General features: G+C 42.9%; 1 long non-coding RNA gene across 1 annotated transcript in view; it reads right to left on the bottom strand.

The window, feature by feature from the left end:
• Positions 1-251: 251 nt before the first annotated feature.
• LOC144586665 (uncharacterized) overlaps positions 252-23289 on the bottom strand; it is a 95535-nt gene continuing 72497 nt past the window's right edge. The window contains exon 2 of the long non-coding RNA XR_013541612.1: positions 252-369. This is a non-coding gene — a long non-coding RNA (uncharacterized LOC144586665). The remainder of the gene's footprint in view (positions 370-23289) is intronic.

Here is a 23289-nt window from a genome sequence, read left to right as displayed (position 1 = left end):
TGCACCAGGGCACACAGTGCAGAAATAGAGGAGCAATATTCCTTTTGTGGACACCTGAAATGCAACAGCCTATGCTAGAAGAAGTATGGACATGTGAATCATGTAAACTATATGATCTACTCCTACAGAGTACATAAATCAATACAGAAGACTAGCCGTGTTTCATCATGCCCTAACAAGATTTTAGAATTCGAAAGCTTTGCAGCAAAGCTGAGATTCAGACATAGATAATTCATCAGGATGACAATACATATTTATTTATTTATTTATTTATTTATTTATTTATTTATTTATTTATTCATTCATTCATTCATTCATTCATTCATTCATTCATTCATTCATTCATTCATTCATTCATTCATTCCCCGCCTATCTAGTCATTGCGACCACTCTAGGCAGCTTACAACACAAATTCAAACACAAACACAAACACACACACATATATATACACATACAGTGGTGCCTCGCTTAGCGACGTTAATCCGTTCCAGAAAAAATGTTGCTAAGCGATATTTAAAAGCCCATAGAAATGCATTAAAATGTGATTAATGCGTTCCTATGGGCTGAAAACTAACCTTTGAGCGAAGATGCTTCATAGGGGTGGCCATTTTTAGTGCCTCTAAAGTGAAGAAACACGGCAGGTGGCCATTTTGTTTTCCCGGAGGCCATTTTGAAACCTCCGATCAGCTGTTAAAAAAGGGTCGCTTTGCTATGATCGCTTCCCCGCGATCATCGCAAAACGAAAAAAGCCCATAGGGACCATTGCAAAACTCCATCGCTAAGCGATTTCGTCACTCAATGGAGCGATCACTAAGCGAGGCACCACTCTCTCTCTCTCTCTCTCTCTCTCTCTCTCTCTCTGTATATGTATATGTATATGTATATGTATATGTATATACATACATACATACATACATACATACATACATACATACATACATACATACATACATACATGCATACATACATACATACATACATACATACATACATACATACATACATACATACAGTGGTGCCTCACTTAGCGATCGCTCCATTGAGTGACGAAATCACTTAGCGACAGAGTTTTATATATATAAATGTACATATATACACATATACATATATACATATATACATTCTCATAATTAGAAAATTAGAAAAACTTTTACAAGATGGAGAAAAAGCAACATAACTCATAATAGGAGAAAAAGGGAGGAAAATAAGGAATTAACTGGGAGGAAAGTCCTGCTGAAACATCCATGTTTTCAGTTGGTTTTTAAAGGTACCCAGCGAGGGGGCCGCGTGAATCTCTGGAGGCAGATTATTCCAGAGGTGAGGAGCCACCGCTGAGAAGGCCCGGTTTCTTGTTTTTTCCGTCCGGGCCTCCCTCAGCATCAGGCTCCTCAGCCTCACCCTCTGACTCGCATGTGTGACATGGGTAGAGCTAGGTGGGAGTAGGCGTTCCACCAAGCATCGAGGCCCTAAACCGTTTAGGGCTTTATATGTAAGCATCAAAAGTTTGAAGTCAATGCAGAATCGAATGGGCAGCCAACGCAACACGGCCAAAATAGGAGACATGTGGTGGTATTTTCTCACTCCACTAAGGAGCCTGGCCGCCGCATTCTGCACCACCAGGAGTTTCCGCGTCAACCTCAAAGGTAGCCCCACGTAAAGCACATTACAGTGGTCTAATCGCGAGATTACGAACGCATGAACCAAGGTAGTGAGTGCTCCCCTTATCGAGATAGGGCCACAGCCAGCCTATCCGCCACAGATGGAAAAAGGCGATGCGGACCAGCGATGCCACCTGAGTCTCCATGGTGAGCACCGGGTCCAGATGGATCCCCAGACTGCGGACCCCACTCTTTGCGGCAAGGGTCGCCCCCCCAAACGAGAGGGAGTTGCCCAAGCCACCGATAGTGGGCGCACCCACCCTCAGAACCTCTGTCTTGTCTGGGTTCAGCCTCAGTCTATTTTCCTGCATCCATTGCAGTACCAGTTTCTGTACCCAGGTCGCTTGTCTTGCATGAACAAAGCAAAATTAACTTCCAGATGTGTGAATCTATTGCTTGTTGTCTCTAGCGTCTGAATTCATTATCTCTTTGTCTTCATTTTCCTGCTCTAGGGAAATTCCCTACGATTTCATGGCCAACCTTGAAGCTGTTTTTGAGCATCAGTGTTGGCTCAGAAATTAGACAGAAGCAAGTGGCTGCTTCAGGTGGTGGCATACTCCTCCCCAGCAGGATGATTTCTTGCCACACTGTCTTAGATATCTATCTATCTATCTCTCTCTCCATCCCTGCACTCCAAGCCTAACCTTCCCATCAGTTAGCTCTCTCCATCTTCCTCTCCCTTCACTTTCCAACTTAGTCATTGACACCACCAGTGCTGCTCCTTGCTACTGCCCAACAGCCCTCTGTATAAAGGGACAATGGCTACTTGAACAATGGACCTATCATTACACAGACCTAGCAGAATTAGGCTGGTAATTTTTTTTCAAAGGGCAATTCTGGCACACTTAAGTCAGGGGGAGTGTTGGCATATATCCTCCTCTCTCAGGAAGCAAGCAATCTTGGGCAACTGTTGCTAAACATATTGAGTGGAGCTACCCACAGTTATGGCTTTTCAGACCAATATACATAGCATCATCTTGCTGATGTCACAGTTGACTGCACCTTTAAATACCCTGATGATTTTGTTTTGAAATTTGCAACTATTTGCTTGAGCTTAGAGAGCATTAGTTGGACCTTGTAAACTGTTACAAAAATTTGGTGACTCCAGCAGAGAACATCCTCTTACCAGATGTTTGATGAAAGGTCTGGCAAGCCTGCATCAGCTCCCTGTCTGCTTCTGTGTCAGATTAAAAGTACTAATTTTAATTTATAAAATACCTAAATGGTTTCAGATATCAATAGCTGTTGAAGTTTATCTCCCTATGTTCTTCTACCCAGACCACTCAATCATCTCAGGCTTCATTGTTGTGGGTGGCTACCTCTCAGGAGGCCCGGAAAAAAAACGACAGGAACCAGACCTTCTCAGTGTTGCCTGTGACATTGTGGAACTCACTTGCCTGTCACCAAGTTCCCTCCCTTCAGTCCTTCAAGAAGCAAGCTAAAATGGAGCTAAAGAAGCATTCAGGAACATCCTCCCATGTGAGAGATTTTCTGATCCATCATGTGTAATTCTATTTGCTCTAGCTGTCACTAACATATATATAACAATATATGTTATATTGTGCTTATGTTTGGTTTGTTGTTGTTATTGTTATTTATGTTATGGGTATGTGTCTGATTTTTGTAAATTGCCCAGAACAGTTGCTTACCGCTAGATGGGTAGTATATAAATATAGAAAATAAATATAGAAAATAAAAAAAAATACTTGTAGGTGAGTGTAATAGAAGGGGAATATATGGAAGCAGTGACAAATTTTACTTTCTCGAGCTCCATGATCACTGCAGATGGAGACAGCAGCCATGAAATTAAAAGATGCAGGCCTGCTTCTTGGGAGGAAAGTGATGACAAATCTAGACAGCATATTAAAAAGCAGAGACCTCACCTTGCCAACAAAACTTCGCATAGTCAAAGCTATCATTTTTCCAGTAGTGATGTATGGAAGTGAGAGCTGGATCATAAAGAAGGCTGACTGCCAAAGAATTGATGCTTTTAATTGTGGTGCTGGAGGAGACTCTTGAGCATCCCCTGGACTGCAAGGAGAACAAACCTATCTATTCTGAAGGAAATCAAGCCTTAGTGCTCACTGGAAGGACAGATCCTGAAGCTGAGACTCCAGTACTTTGGCCATCTCATGAGAAGAGAAGACTCCCTGGAAAAGACCCTGATGTTGGGAAAGTGTGAAGGCAAGAAGAGAAAGGGGCAACAGAGGACAAGATGGTTTGACAGTGTCATTGAAGCTACCAACATGAATTTGACTGGGAGGCAGTGGAAGGAGGGCCTGGTGTGCTCTGGTCCATGGAGCCACAAACAGACATGAGTTAATGGCTAAACAACAACAACAATAACAACAACAAGGTGACTGTGAATCATAATAATCTTTGATATCTTTTTTAAAAAGTAAACAGTTTTGTTATAACTGAGAATTCATGCTTAACGGTATTACAGGATTTGTCAGAATACTCTTATTACTGTTTGTACACATCTCATTAATAAAACCTTGAGGGTAATATTGTTTGGGATATTGCACATACAGTATACAAATCCTTCTGAATTAGACATTTTTAAAAAGTAAACCAATCTTCCCTTCACAATTCTTTTTAACTCTCTTTTATGAACTTCAGGAGTAAAACTTTCTGAAATATTCTTTTAATAAAGATTCTCTCACTTCCTGCTATGTTGCATTGCTGTCATCAATCTGAATAAAAATAACAAAGAGTTCACTGGTATCTTAAAAGCCAATGGAGTATTATGGCATATGGTTATGCTGAAAACACTTCCACAGATGCATAAAATGCAATGCTGTGACACCAAAAATTAAACATCAGAGATGCACGGATAGGTGTTTCTTGACCATAACTCCCAAAATACTTCTGAAGACCAAACCCATCCTACATACCCCTAACATTCACACAAGATTGTGGCAAATTTGTCTATACTAAAGGCACTCTTTTGTGTAAATCATGTTATTGTGGTGACAACCTGAAGAGAGCCTCTAAAACACGAATTTCCTTCATGTTCACTTTTTTGCATAATATTTCAGAGTCCTTTTCTGCTTTGTCTGCCAAACTGCATGGAAACATTTTAATAGTGTTGTGATGGCTATCAGCAGCCAGTCAAAATATCCAAATGAAGAAGGACTTTTCAGTCTATAAAACTGACATGAGTTAGTTCTGTGATTTTGACCATCTGTATTAGCTAAAAATGGCCAACTTTGTTTTCTCTGTTGTTGCAAATAATGACTGGGTGTTTTTCCAGCGGCTTCATTGTCCTGTAGGTGATGTTTCTACCACAAACTCTCTGGTCAACACCTGGTTTTTTGAAACCAGTCATGGTGGGGTAAAAGACCTGTAAATAGCTAGTTTCCTTTTCAATACCCTGATCAGAAATCACATTTTGCAAATGCTGTTTACTGTGAAATTGACATATCTGCTAGCCAGAGTAACATAAACCTACAGTTTTGCCATTTTGAGAGTAGAAATTTTCTTGTTTTCTCAGCTACAAAATCAACATATATGAAAATGGCACAAACTGAATAATTACTTATTAAGTCCCAAGGCTCCTTACTGATCAGTGAGTCATCACTACTTTTGCCCCCAGCAGGGTCACCCATGTCTTTAACACACAGGCATGAATCCATCTGATTAATTTTTCAGAACTCTGTCTTTTTGACTGAAAAGTGTCTGCTATGAAGCTGTTGAAGTCATCGAAGCTCTGACAGGAAGAGGAGACAGACCCTCGTCATGAGCCACTTTCCTGATATTACAGAGAATGTACTCTTCCAACTTCATCATGCTGCTGCTGTTAATCATTTTGCTTAGCCTTCTACCTCTCTCTCTGTCTCTCTCTCTCTCTCTCTCTCTCACACACACACACACACACACACACAGAGAGAGAGAGAGAGAGAGAGAGAGAGAGAGAGAGAGAGAGAAGAGTGTGGTTCCTCAATAGCAGTGTGAAGTCACATTCATTCTGAGAAGAATGAGAGATCATTGGTCTTTTGCAATATTAGTCTTCAAAGATTTACCCCATAGACTGTCAAACAAAAAATGTTTCTGGGCAATGGGTAGATACTGAACACAAAGGAACAGAACAATCACCATTGGAGTGTTTCCATTATAACTATCCAGCACCTGTCATGGAATCATGGAGTTCACAGGCAATCAATAGTCTGATCCTGAAATAAAGCTGGCTGAGCTTTGGTCTCTTGGTTCACAGGAGATTGGGTTAATGAAGCTGGAAGTTATCTAACTTCTGGGAATTAGAGAAAAGGGGATTAAGGAAAAGCAAAAGAAAAGAGTAAAAGGTAAAGCAGGGGGGGGGGGAAGCAGAAGAAAAGCAGGCAGGAAGGAAAATACAAAGACAGTGCAAAATTTACCAGAACTGCAGTGGAGTGCAATTTCTACTTCCTGTGTATGGCGATCATACTGAAAGCCTGGAGCAAGGGTTTGGCCTATTTTCAACACTGCTTCTCACTTTCTGGTGCCTCATGCCCTACTAGGTTGTCCTGATTTCCTTGTCTAGTTCCTTTTTTAATCGTCATAAGACCTCTATTTACACCACAAAATCTTCCAGATCTGGCAGACCACAACAGGGAACAAAGCTGAAGAGACCACCCCAAACAGAAAGGCCACAGTCCTTTTCACTGGAGAAAGACTGCACAAAGGGCTACCGTTGGGATTGAGAATGTATCTCAGCATCCCAATTGTGAACACCCAGAAGTAAGGTTGACTCAAGAGTGAAGGTCTGAAGAGGGTTTTGCAACTGTGTTCCACTAAATATGGCTAGATAATTCCCATGATCAGGAAATCTGATAAAGGTCAGGCATGTTTACAGAGCCCTCTTCAGATCTTTGTGCTCAATGCAGAAGTTTGCTTCTGTGCCTAGGACACCATTTGCACACTTCCTATTCTCAGTTTTTGCCCCACCCATTTTCAAGCAAATGTCCAGAGAGAGAGAGGAGATGGAAAGAGGTGGCTAAAAGAGGCAGATGCTACTTTGTCATTCCTTTCCAACAGAAATTTAAGTGATGCCATCTTAGCCTATTCTGATCTTGCTTGCAGCAGCTTTAAACAACAGCATGATGCCAAATGCAAACCAGTGTCCCAGTTTCTTCGGCCAATAAATTATTTTTCTTCCTACACTATTTTTCCTGTAGAGTTCACTATAAATGTTCAGCAGTAGCAATCTGTGCTTTTCATATCACATTCCGTTGCTGAAGTATTCTAGCCTTGTGCATTTTGGAATTTACAATTTATTCATTGATTTTGGAATTTCTTCATTAGTCTCCCCTCTCAATCCAGGAAATTCTCATTATTTTGCAATAAAGTCACTTTTTAATTGTGGTTATCCTTTCTATGGTATTATTGTGTTAAAGCCCATGATTCTATACCAGACTTTAGAACCAAGAACATAGGACCATATAAAGCACATTTCCAATATCAAGTTATACAGTTTTTGCACATTTCATTCCTCACCCTAAGGAAGCTATTATGGACTGTGTTTGTTTGTTTGTTTAATGTATAGCTTTGATCCTATTCTTCACTGAAGTGAAAGGAATGGAAATAGTCTGAGGAATTATTCTTAATCATTTCTAACTGGAGTTCTATGGCCAATTTCTTAACAGTACAGATGTGTATTTGGATTCAGAAATATTCAGAAATCACCAAACAATGCCAGATTCTGATAGTTCCAAATATATCTGAATCCAAATTTGATAGCTCTGAATATTACTAGTTCCTAATATTTGAAGTCCCATTTACTCCTATAGATCAGAAAGCAAAAGGCTAAGTTTCTGCTTACTAGAGAAAGAAGTGAAAGTGAAACCAATTTCTCAGGCCTCCTGGAGTGATTTCTTGAGAAATGACATGTAAAGGCACTCTGGTACCAATAGTAGTGGGGACAGAGAACTCAGTGTCTCCTGATTGGAGTTGGGATGGGTTTTCCAAGAGAGGGAAGGTGCGGTGAAAGCAAAACCAGCTGTACTGCAGCTAAAACTGTGCTCACGACCTGGGGTTCAAATCCCAGGTAGCCGGCTCAAGGTTGACTCAGCCTTCCATCCTTCCGAGGTCGGTAAAATGAGTACCCAGCTTGCTGGGGGGGCAATGTGTAGCCTGTATAATTAAATTGTAAACCGCCCGGAGAGTGCTTGTAGCGCTATGGGGCGGTATATAAGTCCAAGAAATAAATAAATAAATAAATAAATAAATAAATAAATAAATAAATAAATAAATAAATAAATAAATAAATAAATAAATAAATAAATAAATAAATAAATGATGTCTGTCTGCACCAATGAACTCTAGAAGCAGGCACAGACATCTGAAGGTGTTTTTTCACATTAGTTATTTCTAATTAAAAGGTGAGCATATCCGCTTATAAATCTCTTGAGCATTTGCTGTTGGGATATGTTCTGGTGCAGGCCTGCACTGCAGTAGGTTTCTCTATGTCCTTTTCTGAAACCACAACTTATATTTACATTCCCAAATCTCATTGTATATTGCTGCCTTCATATAATTAGGAATAAGATTTAGGATAATGAGTTCAAAGATTAAGGGAAATGTTATCTTAGGTTTAGGTCCCTTTGGGGTATATCAGGCAGGGGGAAAAGATTTTGTTATATAGAGATAGATATATTAAGTTAACAGATGTTATGTCTCTGTGTTTATGTTTTATTGGAAGGGTTTGTGTCCTACTGTAGCAAACTCAGAAACTGTTCTTTGAGTGTAGAGTCTGCAGGCAGTATGAAATATGAATGTTGTAGAAGAAGTAGGCACTTGGAGAATGCTGGAGGCATGCAGGATGGCAACACACAGAAACCTTCATGGTGAAGCAAGGAGCCCTAGTAATGGCTGGGAGAGAACGAGCAAAAAGATAGCCCACAACTGCTTTTATGAGCCCCCCAAAACAAAATCTGTCACCCAGCTACCTTGTTCGGTATGGACACTATAAAAGAGCAGTAGGTGTACGTGTGTCTGTCAAGGTGGCGGCAGAAAAGCCTCTGATTCCAGGTGGGAAAGATATAAGTAAACCTCAGACATGTTCTAATAATGTCTTTGTGCAATCCAGCCAGGGCAAGGGGCCAAAAAAGATGGTGAAGAAAACACTTTTCTCCCAAAGAAAAGGACAAGGACAGCAGCAGCACTCAGACTGACTCTGTCAGCTTGGGCAGCAGCAGTGTAATCCAGTGTAACAGTTCTGCTAGAGTTTCACTCCACTAGCACTATGCGAGATATAGCTTTGCTCTCTGGCTAGAGGTCTTGGAGTCACCTTCATGACCAGCCTGTGGGCTTCCTGAAGGCATGTGGTTGGTTAACATGGCAAATAGGATGCAGTACTTTTTTACTCTTTTCCTCCAATTAGTCACACTAGAGCTTCTTGTTTTGTATTTTATTCAATTGAGGACTATTCCACATCTTTGCCACAAATGAATATTGTCAAACTACAGCCCACCAGTGGTAGTCTCTGAGAGAAAAGCTGTCTCCGGCATAAGATGTGCACACACTACTGATGTTCTCAATTAAAACCAGGAAGGGGCTGTGTTGTTTTCAAATATAAAGCTGTCTCATTTTCCATTCTTACAGCCCTCGGGGCCTAAATGGGGAAACTGAGAAGTTCATTTAATTCTCTGATAAATTAACTATGCTCCCTGCCATTGTGTCCAGAGTGCTTTCTGATAACTTTTGGGGGAAGTGAGGAGATGTCTCCCCAGGCCTAGAACAATTTACACATACCCCCTCAGGCAGTGGTAACCAAGGACTGAAACTGCCAGAAAACCCAGATAGTATAGCCGGTAACGAAGGCTTCTGGGAATTGCAGTCCAAGAACATCTGGATTACCCAAAGGTTGAGAACCACTGCCCTAGAAAGTTAAAAGTTAAGAAAAAACACCAATTTTAAAAAATATATCAGGGTGTCCACCAGGTATGGGCTGATGAATCACCATGACCAGTGGAAATTTCCTGACCCCCCACTCTGAAGAACCATTGACAGGAAGCAATCTAGATGGTATAATAGGGTAAGTAAGTAAATATAAATAAATAATCTAAAACTTAGATAATCACCTGGCAGATATTCTTTGGTTTGTATTACTGTATTGAGCAAGGGGTTGGACTTGATGGCCTGGTAGGCCCCTTCCAACTTCACTTTTCTATGATTCTATGATTCTTCACCTACACATCTTGCATTTACACATGTTGTTTAGTGATTGGACATTGGAAGGTCAACACGGACTTATATTTGTAAGCCAGATAACTGAGGTTCTTATCTTGAGGAATTTTATTTATGGGAGGGAAAACGTATTAATCCACTTAGGATCTAGTTAAATTCCTACTGTTCCACTCATCTAAAGGGAAGGAGGGTACCTCAGGTATTTGCTCAGGAATGAAAGGTATCCTAATTTGATAAAGTCTCTGTTTCTAACAAGAACCAGACACTCATATCCCCAGAAGAGGATTCCAAAGAAATTTCCTCCTACATTTTAAAAAGATAGAACTGGATTCCTGTTGAATTTCTAATCCAATAGGACTGAAGGCAGGTATAATGTGAACAATATATTTTCCTCTTTCAGATATGTACATTTCTTTAACAATCTATCACCCTTAAATATCCTTTTTAGTAGTAACCTTAAATTTTCTAGAAGCTTCTAGGGTGATCTACTTGCTGACCGAAATAGCAGGCTTACACGCTTGTACTCTATATCTTTCTGCATAGACTCCACAGTCTCCTGAATTTAATCTGTATCAATAGTTTATGTTTATATCTAAAAAGTAGATCCTAGCCCATGAATGTGTATTCCAATTTAATTTGTTTTGGCAGTAACCTGTGTTTAAGGTTGTATTTATTTATTTGTTTGTTTGTTTGTTTAACTTATATGCCACCCACTCTACCCAAAGGTCTCTGGGTGGCTTACAACAATTAAAATTCAACTAAAATACAATAAAAGATAAAATGATTAAAATAAAATTAAAATTGTCATCAGGACCCACAGTTGATGTTATTTCAATTAAAAGCCTTCTGGAACAGGAAGGTTTTGACCTGGCGCCGAAATGTCATCAATGTTGGCGCCAGACAAATTTCAGTCGGGAGGGCATTCCATAGTCTGAGGGCAGCTGCCGAAAAGGCCCTTTGTCTACATCCCTCTTACCTCCTTATGGGATGGCTCTTTCAAAAGGGCCCCCTGGCTAGATCTCAACTCCCAGGTAAGCTCATATGGGAGGAGGTGATTCTTCAGGTATCCAGGGCCCAAGCCCTTTAGGGCTTTATATGTCAAAACAAGCACTTTGAATTGGGCCCGGGCAGCAACTGGTAACCAATGTAATTTAATCAGAATCAGCTTGATATGTTCCCTAGCAGCCCCACCACTCACCAGCCGTTCAGCTCGCTTCTGGACCAGTTGCAGTCGCCGGACCATCTTCAAAGGCAGCCCCACGTAGAGCACATTGCAGTAATCTATGCGGGATGTTACCAGTGCATGTGTAACTGTCATGAGACTCCACTTGTCCAGGTAGGGCTGTCGCTGGTACAATTTCTGCAGCTGCAGCCCCTGGCCACCAAGTCCACTTGGGCTTCCAGAGTTAGACTGGGGTCCAGGAGCAGCTCCACGGACCCTGTCCCTTAGGGGGAGTGTAATCCCATTCAGGGCAGGGAAATGGCCCTCCAGCCTGTCTAGCGAAGCACCCACTAACAGCACTTCTGTGTTATGGGAGTCTTTGCTTTGCGACACACTGCATTACTTAAACACAAACACAGAGATACTTTAACGGCATCCCAATTGCAGAGTTCTATTTGAGGAAGCCTCCTTTGATTCCTTCACCTTCCTTTGCCTTCATCTGTGCCAGTCAAAGGTTGCTCACAGGCTAATTTTCATTTTTTTTCCCCCTTTGCACCCCCTTGTGGTGTCTGCAGGCATGCAGATCATTGGAGAAATCCTTGCTTGAAAAATGCCAATCGTTTGTTAACAAGCTCCTTCCATTCATACATCCAAGCACTTACCAGGAAGGATTCTAAATATTGTCACAAAAATTATTTCTCTTTTCTTTATTAAAATCTACTAGCACAGTGCCTGATTTGGCAGAAGGGGGACATCTAAGAGAGGATGGAAGGGAAAGAAAGAGACAAAGTGATGTCCATTATAGGCAGCAATAGAACTGTCCAGACAATCAATCTTGCTGCAGGCAAGGATAAAACTCCTTGAACTGAAACATAACAATCTATCAGACTGACAGGAATATTACACACCTTATCTCTTGCAGCAGTATGCTTCCCATCTGAGATTCCCAATTTGTCTTTCTTTTGTTGCCTGTCAGGCACCAGATCTGTCATTCATGCAGTTACTCGGCGTAAGTAATCTGGAGCTAAGCAAATGTCCATGTTCAAAGTCAGTGGCTATATTTCTACAACCCTATGGTCATAAAACAGCTCCTGTATTTAAGCCTCCCACCCTCTCCCACCTCTCTCACATACAAAATATCTTTTAAGAGAGATGAAAAGCATTCACTAACAGAAGTATCAAAACAATCAAAGGACCATACTGTATATTGTACCATATATTGTACAATCATTACCCCCTAATTTTGTGCATGTAATATAAACATGCATTACATTTAGTTAAAATACAATAGGGATACTTCAAGAGTTCCAAAATCAGGTGTCAAGATCTCAATAAAACCAAATTGATCAATATGCTGTATGTGGTTGCAATAATGGGTTCTTCTTCCTCCTTTTCTGGTGGTCTGTGGTATGGCTCACCTCCAGCACACATTTCAATTGAGTTTATTTTTTCTTCTTTTCTTCACTGTCTATCTCTTAGGGCTCAATCACACATGCAAAACGAACCCAAGTTATACCAATTACAGTGCTGCCTCAAATTACAAAATTAATCCGTATTGGAACGGTGGCCGCAACTTGAAAATTTCGTAAGTCGAAGCACCATTTCCCATAGGAATGGATTGAAAACCATTTAATCCATTCCGGCCACAGGGGAAAAAAATCACCAAACAGGAGGCAGAGGGCAGCGGGAGGATGGGAGGCAGAGGGCAGCGTGGACGGCTTTGGAAGCCCAGCTTCCCGGGCTTCCAAAGCCGCCCCAACCACTGTGCTGGGTGCCAGTGCTTTGGAAGCCCAGGAAACCAACACCTGGTGTGGCGGTCAGGGCAGCTTTGGAAGCCCGGGAAGCTGGCACCAAAGTCCAAAGCCGTCCCCGCTGCCCTCTGCCTCGTCAATTGCTTCATTAAGTCCAAAACAGCCCTCCAAAGTATTTTGGCACAGAGTGACTTTTACCATATCTGAATTCCTCTTCATTCTGTCCCTCACCCTTGGCCATCGTAGTACTAACCATGTGATCATATTCAGAGATCCTGTAACACTGAGTAATTTTATAGGATCCATGTTGCTGTTGACATTTTGTGTAGTGCATGCATACTTTAACTTCTGTTTTTAAAAGGCAGGCAATTAAATTCTCAAACAAACAAACCAACAAACCAACAGCCCACCCTCATTTGTGAATGAGAGATTTTGTGCATCTCTACCCATGATTCAAAATGCTAGGAAATGGATATTGCTGTGCAGGGGGGGAAAAAGATGCCAAGCTTTATATAGCAAAGGATAGCCTGAATGTTGACGACATGAATAACAGTGACACCAAACAAGGGAAAATCACAGTACCTGACTCCTTTTTTCATCAGTTAACCACTTCTCACCCAAACATAAAGCATTTGTCAGGGCTATCAACTTAGTTGTGAAGACAAGCAGCTGAAGCATCACCACCTTCTTGGTCAGGAGGTACACAGGCCAACATCATTGGCCTGGGCAGTACATTGCTGCTTGGTCATCCACTCCAGAATCATGTAAATGGAGTTGCAGAGTATTGATACATCCTGCACCTACAGCTCTATGTTGCAGTGACCTGAATCGGGCATTCTTCCATCATAGTAGCTTTGATGCTATAATGGAAGTATCCTGAGATTCTCCACCAGCTTTTTAAAAAATCTGGAAGGAATTGGGTAACACCTTCCCATTCACAGGGGCATCCTTCATGATACGTTGGATGTGACCACCACAAAGAATGTATACAAGCTGAATCATTTTGGGTCTTGAATCTTATCACCATATTGCTATTGTATACATTTTGTAGCTGCAGCCAGTTTTCTGCCATCTCTTTCAATGCAACTGTGATCTTTGTTGATATGTGGGCCTCATATATATGTAGGCATGAAGATGGGCCTGCAATGCCTTGTCAGTCCCACAGGAACTGCAGGATGCTTCTTCTCCAGGCTCTTCCCACCAGTGCACCATGACACAAACAAGCACTGTGGAGTGCACTATGAGTCTTGAGCAAAAGATACAGCAATGTCTCCTGACAGGCACCATGAAGACAGGGCACCATGACCCTGATCAAGGTGGTTTGTGCAGGTGGTTTGTAGTATAGCAACAACACTTACATTAGCCCCTCCAAAGACTGGACTATCTCCTACAGGGAAAGACAAGCCATCTAGCATACCATCTCCCCAATGAACATGGCGATGTGGTATGTTTTTAGGAGCTACTGCCTCATGGCTCAAACTTGCCCATCCCAAGCCTGGCTCAAATATATGTCCCACAGAGTCTTGACCTCCATGTCTGTTGCCTCAGCTTCCCTCTTTATCAAGATGGCTTTGTGCTGCTCCTAAAAACAGTGAAATGTGCTATTGTAACCAAAGTGTCTTGAATTCACCCCATTTGTCATCATGCAACTAGTGTCTACAGATACCAATGCCAGGATCCATTCTGAGCTTTAGGTGCTGCCAAACTATGCTCTATTTCTTCTCTACACATGAATGTTATCACCTGAGTTCCTTTTCTTGGGTCAGGTTTCTGGGGTCACCCCCTGCCTTGCAGGGGAACTGGATCTTTCTTTTTCCCCTCCCTGCAAGGGCAACCACACAATTCTTTTACTTCTCCTGTTGTTATACCTTGTCTGCTTCCTGATCCTCCATGACAAATTGTTCACTGTGTTAATCTCACAATGATGCTTCTGATCCTCTGCCACAAGCCAGTCCCACACCATAGTAATAAAGATTCCTCCTGGTCAATCCTTTCTCCTAACTTGCCATCCTTGTCCAAAATGGTCAGGTAAATAACTTCTGGAATCAGTTGTGGAAACATACCTATGTCCTTGAAGCTCTTCATTTGCAGCTTTTTAGCTGAGAAGAGCAATGGGCAACAGAGGTGGGTACGAATATCAACTAGAAACACAAAGCAAAAGGAAAAAAATTAAGATGACCCTCGACTTACGGAATCAATCTGTGTTGGAACAGTGGCCGCAGGTCAAAAAGTCCATAGGTCGAGGGTCCATTTCCCATAGGAATGCATTAAAAACCATTTAATCCATTCCAGCATTTAATCCGTGCTGGCTTTCGGATTCCCAGACTTCAAAAACCCCTCTGCTGCCCTCTATCTCCCATCCCCACTGCCCTCTGCCTCCGGCTGCAAGTCGAACCAAAATTTTGAGGCTGGAGCTTTTCGTACCTTGAAATTTTCGTAAGTAGGGACCTTCGTAAGTCGAGGATCCACTGTAGTGGCACCTTGAAGACTAGCTGCTGTATGACCTCTGCAATCCCATACAAGATTACAGGCATAGATCCACAGTCAAGTACACATTCAATCCTAATGGTGTAAGCAAGTGAGCAAAATCTAACAATAAGCTGAGGGGGGAAGAGTGAGGGGGGAATACTTTATAAAACTCATTTTCACCACCACCCCTTTTTTGCCATGGCCATAAAAATATAATATGAAAGAAACATAGACCAAATCAGGACTGTATAAGTTGCACAGCAAACCTTGTAACACTTCAAATGTGCCAAGGCCCCCTGTAGGCCATATGCTCCTGCTGAAAATGGCTACTCTAAAATATAAAAAGTTATGTTACTTACCTGTAACTTTGGTTCTTCTACTGGTACTCTGTGAATTCACACAAATGGGTTATCCTGCGCCTGCGCAGGAACATCCGGAAGATTCTAGAACTTAAGAAAAAAAGAGTCAATTAGCTCCCCCCCCCGCGGGGTATATAAGCCTCGCCTCCTCCATCTTCCTTTCAGTTCCCTAATCTGCCGTTAGCATAAACTAGATAAGCATGGTATCATAGAACGGTACCGTGACGGATAGAGGGGAGGAAGGGAGGGATGTGTGAATTCACAGAGTACCACTAGAAGAACCAAAGTTACAGGTAAGTAACCTAACTTTCTTTGTAGTGGTCTCTGTGAATGCACACAAATGGGTGAACAGCAAGCTGTACTCACCGGCAGGAGGGCCGTCATGGTATCATAGATGACAGTATCGCCCGTCCAAACGCCGCATCATTTTTGGCTCTGACATCCAGTCGGTAGTGTCTGGCAAACGTCAGAGGATTAGCCCAGGTGGCTGCTTTGCAAATGTTCTGTAGTTGGACACCTTTAAATAGGGCTGTCAAGGTGGAAACCGCTCTGGTGGAATGTGCCTTTAAGCCCTCTGGAAGGGGTTTCTTGGCCAGCTGGTAAGCCAGGTGAATAGCTGAACAATGCACCGTGATATTGATTAAGAAGAAGCAGGAGCACCTTTGCGTGGTCCGTGGTAACATGAGACGCGGAGAGCGTTGGATGGACTTGGTGTGGTGTAGGTAGAAGGCAAGGGCCCTTCTTACATCAATAGAATGAAGTTTGCGCTCCAGCGGTGTAGTTGGAGACGGGAGCACAATAGGCTGATTGATATGGAATTCTGACACCACCGTTGGTAGGAAGGAAATGTCCATGTATAAGGTAACTTTATCTGGGTGCATCTGCAGGTACGGAGGGTCCGACCTTAGGGCAGCAATCTCGCTTGCTCGTCTGGCTGAAGTAATGGCTACCAAGAAAGCTGTCTTCAAGGAAAGAAGTTTTTCAGAGCACGTAGCCATTGGTTCAAATGGAGATTTAGTAAGGGCCTCTAAGACCAGCGGAAGGGACCATTGGGGTGCAATGGTTTGGGAGGGTGGTTGTATGTTTTGGAGACCTTTTAAAAATCTTTTGAGTGTAGGGTCGGAAAAAAGCCTTGCAGAGTATGAACGAGGAGGCTGGTGTGCTACAATCGCTGAAATGTAAACTTTAAGCATGGAATGAGCAAGTCCCAAATTGAAGAGATGCAGCAGAAAGGTAAATACCGTGTGTAGAGAAGCTGGTACCGTGGTCATGCCCTTAGATTGGGCAAACTTGGTAAACACTTTCCATTTGCCTTCATATAAGCGTGAGGTAGAGGGCTTTCGTGCATGCTCTAGCACCTCGCGGAAGCAGAGGTTATCCTCCACGCTGTCAGGCAAAGGGACCAAACATCGGGATGGAGGAGAGCCCCGTTGTTCTTTGACAGGAGGGACGGTATCTGAGGAAGGTGGTAAACTCCTTGTGCTATGTCTGATAGGTGAGCGAACCACGGTTGCCTCGGACACCAAGGGGTGATGAGGACTGCATCTGTACCGTACCAGATTATCCTGGTCACAGTCCTGAGAAGCAGCAGTATTGGAGGAAACAGGTACGTTAGTTCCCACGACCATGGTATGAGGAAGGCGCCTGCCCTGGAGCAGTATCGCACACACTTGGTGTTGCGGTAGGACGCAAAAAGGTCCAGGGTGGGCTGTCCCCATTGTGCGCAGATATTGCGAAAGTCCGTGTGGTTCAATGCCCACTCGTGCATCCTGGTAGGGAGCCTGCTCAGGTGGTCCCCCAGAGAATTGTCCTTGGAAGCTATGTGGATCGCCTGTGAGAAAACATCGTGGGAGCAACACCATTTTCACAACTTGATGGTCAGCTGGAGGAGACGCGGTGATTGCGTTCCACCTTGTCTTTTGATGTAATGCATCACTGTGGTATTGTCCGTTACCAGTTGCACGGCATGGCCTTGGATGCAAGGGAGGAAGGATTGAAAAGCCTTCATGATGGCTAGCAGTTCTAGCTGGTTGATGTGCAAGGTCTTTTGGGTTGGGGTCCAAAGACCGTGAGCACGGAGGTTCTGGCAATGTGCACCCCAACCTGAGGGGCTGGCGTCGGTGATGACCTGTATGGACAGGTGAGGAGAGTGGAACGGTCTTCCCCGTTACAGGTTGCTGGACCTGGACCACCAGGCGAGGCACCACGTAACCTGAGGAGGGATTCTCAAACTCTTGGACTGTGGGTCTGTCACGGGATCGAACTAAGTGATGAACCAAGACTGCAGGGGTCTGAGTTCGAGTCTGGCGTACGGTATCACTGCAGTAGTGGATGCCATGAGCCCTAGAACATGTTGGATGTAGTGCACTGTAAGTATGGCACACGGCTTGAGTTTGTGCACGGCTGCTTTGATCTTTCGAATCCGTTGAGGTGGGAGAAAGGCCTTTGTGCGAACAGAGTCCAAGGTTGCTCTTATGTAGGAGACTACTTGAGAAGGTATGAGATTGGATTTTTTTTGCATTGATTTTTAGTCCTAATTTCTTTAGAATGGACAGGGTGAATCTCGTGGCCAAGAGCGCTTCGTGATAGAATAGGCCACCAGAAGCCAGTCGTCGATGTAAGGAAATATTTTTATCCTTTGAGTTCGTAGGTACGCGACGACTGGTGCCATGCATTTTGTGAATGTCTTGGGGGCCGTTGAAAGCCCGAAAGGTAAGGCAGTGAATTGGAAGGTATCGTGGTGGAACCGGAACCAGAGGAATTTTTGATGAGACGGATGGATGGAAATATGGAAGTATGCGTCCTGCAGATCGATGGTGATGAACTAGTTTCCCTGAGACAAGAGGGGAAGAATGGAATCAAGGGTTAGCATACGGAATTTCTTGTGAAGTACGTACCAGTTGAGGTCTCTTAAGTCCATGATGGGCCTTATGCCCCCATCGTTCTTGGGGACTGCAAAGTAGTGCAAGAAAAACCCATCGGTACTGTCAGATGGAATTTGGATTATGGCCTTTTTAGATAACAGGGATGAGATTTCCAAATGCAGCGGCTTAGAAAAGGGAGTAGGCTTGATTGAATTTGGTGGAGGGATACGGAAAAACTCTATCCTATATCCATGTTGAATGATACTAAGGACCCACTTATCAGTAGTGATGTTTTTCCATTCTCGTAAGAATGGAGATAATCTTGTATAGGAGGTAGATTCATGAGAATTGCTTACCCCTATGCTGAGTTTTGCAAAAGGTCTGCTTAGGGCTACAAAAGCGTTGTTGCTTGAACAGCTGCGTAGGAGGCTGCTGAACTTGGTAAGTGCGGTCCTGCTGTTGCTTACTGTACCGAGAGGGCTGGTACTGAGTAGACGATTGGTACTGTGGCTTTTTGTAGGCAAACTTTTGGTACCTATACGGCTGGTATGGTACGTAAGATTTCGCCGTCTTTCTTATGGATATTGTCCATAGCCTCATCCATTTTAGAGTTGAATAGTCCCGCAGCATCGAAGGGAAGTTCTTTGATCTTGGTTTTGGTCTCTTCAAGGATGTTGGCTGTTCGAAGCCAAGCATGGCGTCTAACAGCAATGGCAGTCAGCATGGATTTCGAACCGATGTCAGCTGTGTGTTTTGCAGCAAATCGCTGTTGCCTGGTAAAGGTGTTAGCCTCTTCAAAAACGTTAAGGGCTTCTGCTTTTGCGGGGTCAGGTAGTGATTACAGAACTGGAACTATCCTGTCCCACAACTGCTTCTGATAGGCGCCCTGGTAGTTAGCAATTTTAATCAGCATTGCAGCGAACAAATACAACTTCTTACCAAAGGTGTCCGATTTCTTTCCGTCTTTGTCAACAGGTGTAACTGATGATCTGGTACGGGATTTGTACTGAGTAGTTTCAACCACAATGGAATTGGGTGAAGGATGCTTGGCCAGAAAGTCAGAGTCTGAACTGTGAGTCTTATAGTGGTGCTCAAGCTTGCGTGGCACCTGTACCAATGTAGGAGGTTTGTCCCAAGAAGATTTTACCAGCTCAAACAAAGTGGGAATGAGACTGAGGCTAGAAGGAGAGGTTTTGTCCTGTTCCATATCATGGAAAACAAGGTCCCGTTCTTGTTGAGGGATTTGTGCATCAAGCTGTAGGGTTTCTGTCATCCGCATAATAAGCTGTGCATAAGATGAAAAGTCCTCTGACGAGGGCTGAGATGACAAGCCTTGGGCAGCAGTGTCAGGGGCGTCAGAGTCGCTGGACACCGTAGATGGATTAGACGACTGCAAGGCGATCGAAGAACGCCTCGGTACCGCGTCTTCTGGTGCCATTTCCACATCCGATTGGGTGGACTGGGAGGGCACGTTATCGTGGGCATCAGGACCGGAGTAGAGCGTTGTGGCTCGAGCCAAAGAATGCCCTCCACTGTACTTAGCACACTTGTGAAGTGCTGTAGGTACCGTGGGAAATTGCCTCTTACGAGATGGTGCTTGAGGTGTAGAAAATTCCTGTTGAGTATGTGGCTGACACGGGATAGAGGAAGCCACGGTATGGTGCCACGGTACTTGTGCCTGCAGCTCCGGCTGGTAGGCGTAGCCTGGGTACGAACACGGTTGGAATGGAGCATAAAAAGAGTGGCCAAACTGTGGTAGTCCTTGCGGACAGTACCCATCGCCTCCATCCCGAGGCTGGCATGGATATTTTTGTGCTTTGCGGTACGCTTCCTAGGAGTTTCATGCTCAGACTTCCGTTCAGATGGAGACTCGGTATCAGCCCGCCCTGAGTATCGAGGGCTTGAATGGGCAACGACCCGGGCTGGCGTCTGGCTCAGCCTCAAATTGGCCGAGTTTGGTAGCATGCACATATGTTCCTGAGCTGTCTGGGCTAAAGGAAAGTGCTCCTCTGTATCAGAGAGTCCAATTGCTTCCCTCGAAGACTCCTCAAGCAATATCAAAGGAACGGGAGGAGGTACAACAGGCAACTTAGCCGGTTTCTTTGCTCTCTTAGGCTTATCAGTAGCCTTCTTTTTTGCAGGGCGCGAAGGCGGTTTGCTTTTGGCAGTTTGGAAGCGTGCTTAGCCTTAACCGGCACAGAGACGATAAGCAGTGGTTGATCTGCTGAAGAGTCCTGTTTAGAAGCCTCAGCACGCGGAGAGGACAGCGCTGTGAGGGAGGCGCTTTCCATGTTTGGAGACAGAGTCTTTTCGTAAAGGAAAGCTCAAAGTCTTTGGTGCCTCAGCTTAATTGCTTGTTTTGAAAAATCTTTGCAAGCAGAGCAAGACTGATCTTGATGCGATTCTCCAAGACAAAACAAGCATTTATCGTGTCCGTCTGATAAAGGGATTTTTTGGGAGCAGATGACACACTGCTTGAAGCCCTGAGGGGCCATAAACAAAAACAAAAAGGAGGATCGTTGATTGGGGGGGGGGAAACGCGACAGAACAAAAGTAGTAACTTAAAATCAGCAAGTTCTGTCGAATAACCGTTAAAGTAAAATAAAGTAAATAATAAAACAAGAGAAAAAGGTAGGTAGGTAGCTAGCTAAGTACTTAACGGTCGATAGCTCTGCTCTTCCTACATCCTACAGGAACGGCGGAAAAAGAGGAACTGAAAGGAAGATGGAGGAGGCGGGGCTTATATACCCCGCAGGGGGAGCTAATTGATTCTTTTTTCTTAATCTCTAGAATCTTCTGGACGTTCCTGCGCAGGAGCAGGATAACCCATTTGTGTGCATTCACAGAGACCACTACGAAGAAACAAATCTAGTACAGCACAATTCTTGAGACATACAATTGTAAGAAAGTTAGCTAAGTGATTGCAAGAAATAGGAGTTTTTCATAGCACCTCAGTGAATGAAATGTTCAAAAGAGATCTTGGGTAGGAAGCGTTCAGCTGTCACTCATCTCCTTTGGTGCCAGCATTTCTCTACTGCTAATACAGTACCTTCAAATTCCATTTTCCTTAACTCTGACCATCTCTGGTTTAAACATTAACTCCACAGACGACAAGAACAGAAAGAATCTTAGGAGTGGGTTGTTGCAAAAATACCTCTAATCTGGCCCCTTTTGCATATTTGTTCAAAGATAATACAACCACAATTTTAAACAGCTATAATTCAACAGAAGGAAACAAAAAGCCTCTGGAAATAAAGTTATGCAAACCCAAGCATCTTAAAATGTAATTTATATTGTACTGCCTTCTCTGTTTCAAGCAAAAAGAAACTGAAAATGTGCAATGCCATCTTGTGGAAGCAAGTCAGATTGGCAAGAAACAAAAGCATGTACGGTATGTTTTTTTACACAGATGTAACGTTCAGCCCTGCCCTCACCTGTCCGTCACAGCTGGGCAGTGGAACAGCAGCCAATGAGGGGACGGAAGGTGGTGCTAAAGGGGGAGGAGCTGGGATATAAAGGTGTGTATGGTGTTAGATAGAGATTAGAGATGAGAGCTTGTGCTGAGGGTTTAAAGCCATTGTTAGTGAGTGAGAGAGCCTGTCAGTGTGAAACAGTCTGTGAGAGCCAGTGAATTATTTACAGTGATTGACTTATTGATTCTTTACCAGTGATTTACTATTTTTATTTCCTGTAATCAATAAACCAGTTTTTGTTTTTCAAAGTTACACTTGTCCTTTGCTTGATTTTCAAGGATAAGTTGGTGGCAGCAGAGTTTAAAGTGAAGTAGCAACCACTCTTTGAGGTTTGAGGGTGGCTGTTACAACAGACAATGGACTTAATAAGGCAAGCTGACTTTCACTTGCTCAAGAGGATTTTCCCTTCCCTCCTCCTGCACTTTGAGGTCCCCCAAACATCTGACAAATATGGGAGGAGGGAGAGAGAGCAATCTGTTCCACTGAGATGCTTTTCCTCTGGAGTTTGTGTGGCTCAGTGTCTATAGCAGAAGCATGCATTAATAGTTTCTACTAACAATACTGGGTATCTTTTATACTGGTACACAGCATAACCTTCACACTGCCGAAGTCAACTACAACCCTCCCAAATGTGGTGCTGTCCAGATGTTTTGGAAGGAAACAAATTGAAGAAAGCTGTTTGTGTTTAGATTCAAAATCACAAAAGCATTAAATGATGAGAAAAGATAGACAAATTCATTCAGTCCTGTCATGAGCAATTCTTATGATAGCCTTTGATATCTAGTAATTGCACTTAGAAAACTGATGTTGTGCCCAAAATCAAGCACTCCCACAAGGAAATCTATGCAAGTCAAATTTTTGTACTAATTCAAAGACAGACAAAAAAGAGTTAAGAAATAGTGCTTTAATACAAATCATATGTAAAATTTACTTATTTTAAATCTTCATATTTCTCAGAACATTTGATTCTTCATAAACTTTAACTCTATCACCCTTTATTAAATATGTTTTGTAACAATGCCAAGTTAGGCTAGAAAAAACACATATTGCACATTATGTTGAAAAGATCTGTCTTTATATGAGTATTGGCAAGTTACCCAAGCAATTTTTTAGACTTGGTCTTAACACTTATTTTGCGACAGAACAAATAAATCTCTTTCCTTGAACCAAAATGAGGACAACATTGGTAAAATTTCAATATACTTTCAGAGAAAAGTAGAAATATCAAGTTGAAATTTGATCTAGTGCCCTGATAAATTCACAGATAGTGCAATCTATCCCAATATTAAGATGTCCATTTGGAGTGATTAGAGAGCATATCCCTCATGGATAGCCTTTATTTTTGTTTTCACCCCAACAAAACAAAATTAAAATGTTGGCTGAATCA

The sequence above is a fragment of the Pogona vitticeps genome, chromosome 2, assembly GCF_051106095.1.
Source record: "Pogona vitticeps strain Pit_001003342236 chromosome 2, PviZW2.1, whole genome shotgun sequence".
In the NCBI taxonomy this organism is placed as follows: Eukaryota; Metazoa; Chordata; class Lepidosauria; order Squamata; family Agamidae; genus Pogona; species Pogona vitticeps.
The sequence above is the reverse complement of the archived record's forward strand: the minus strand, read 5'-3'. Positions and strand labels throughout refer to the sequence as shown.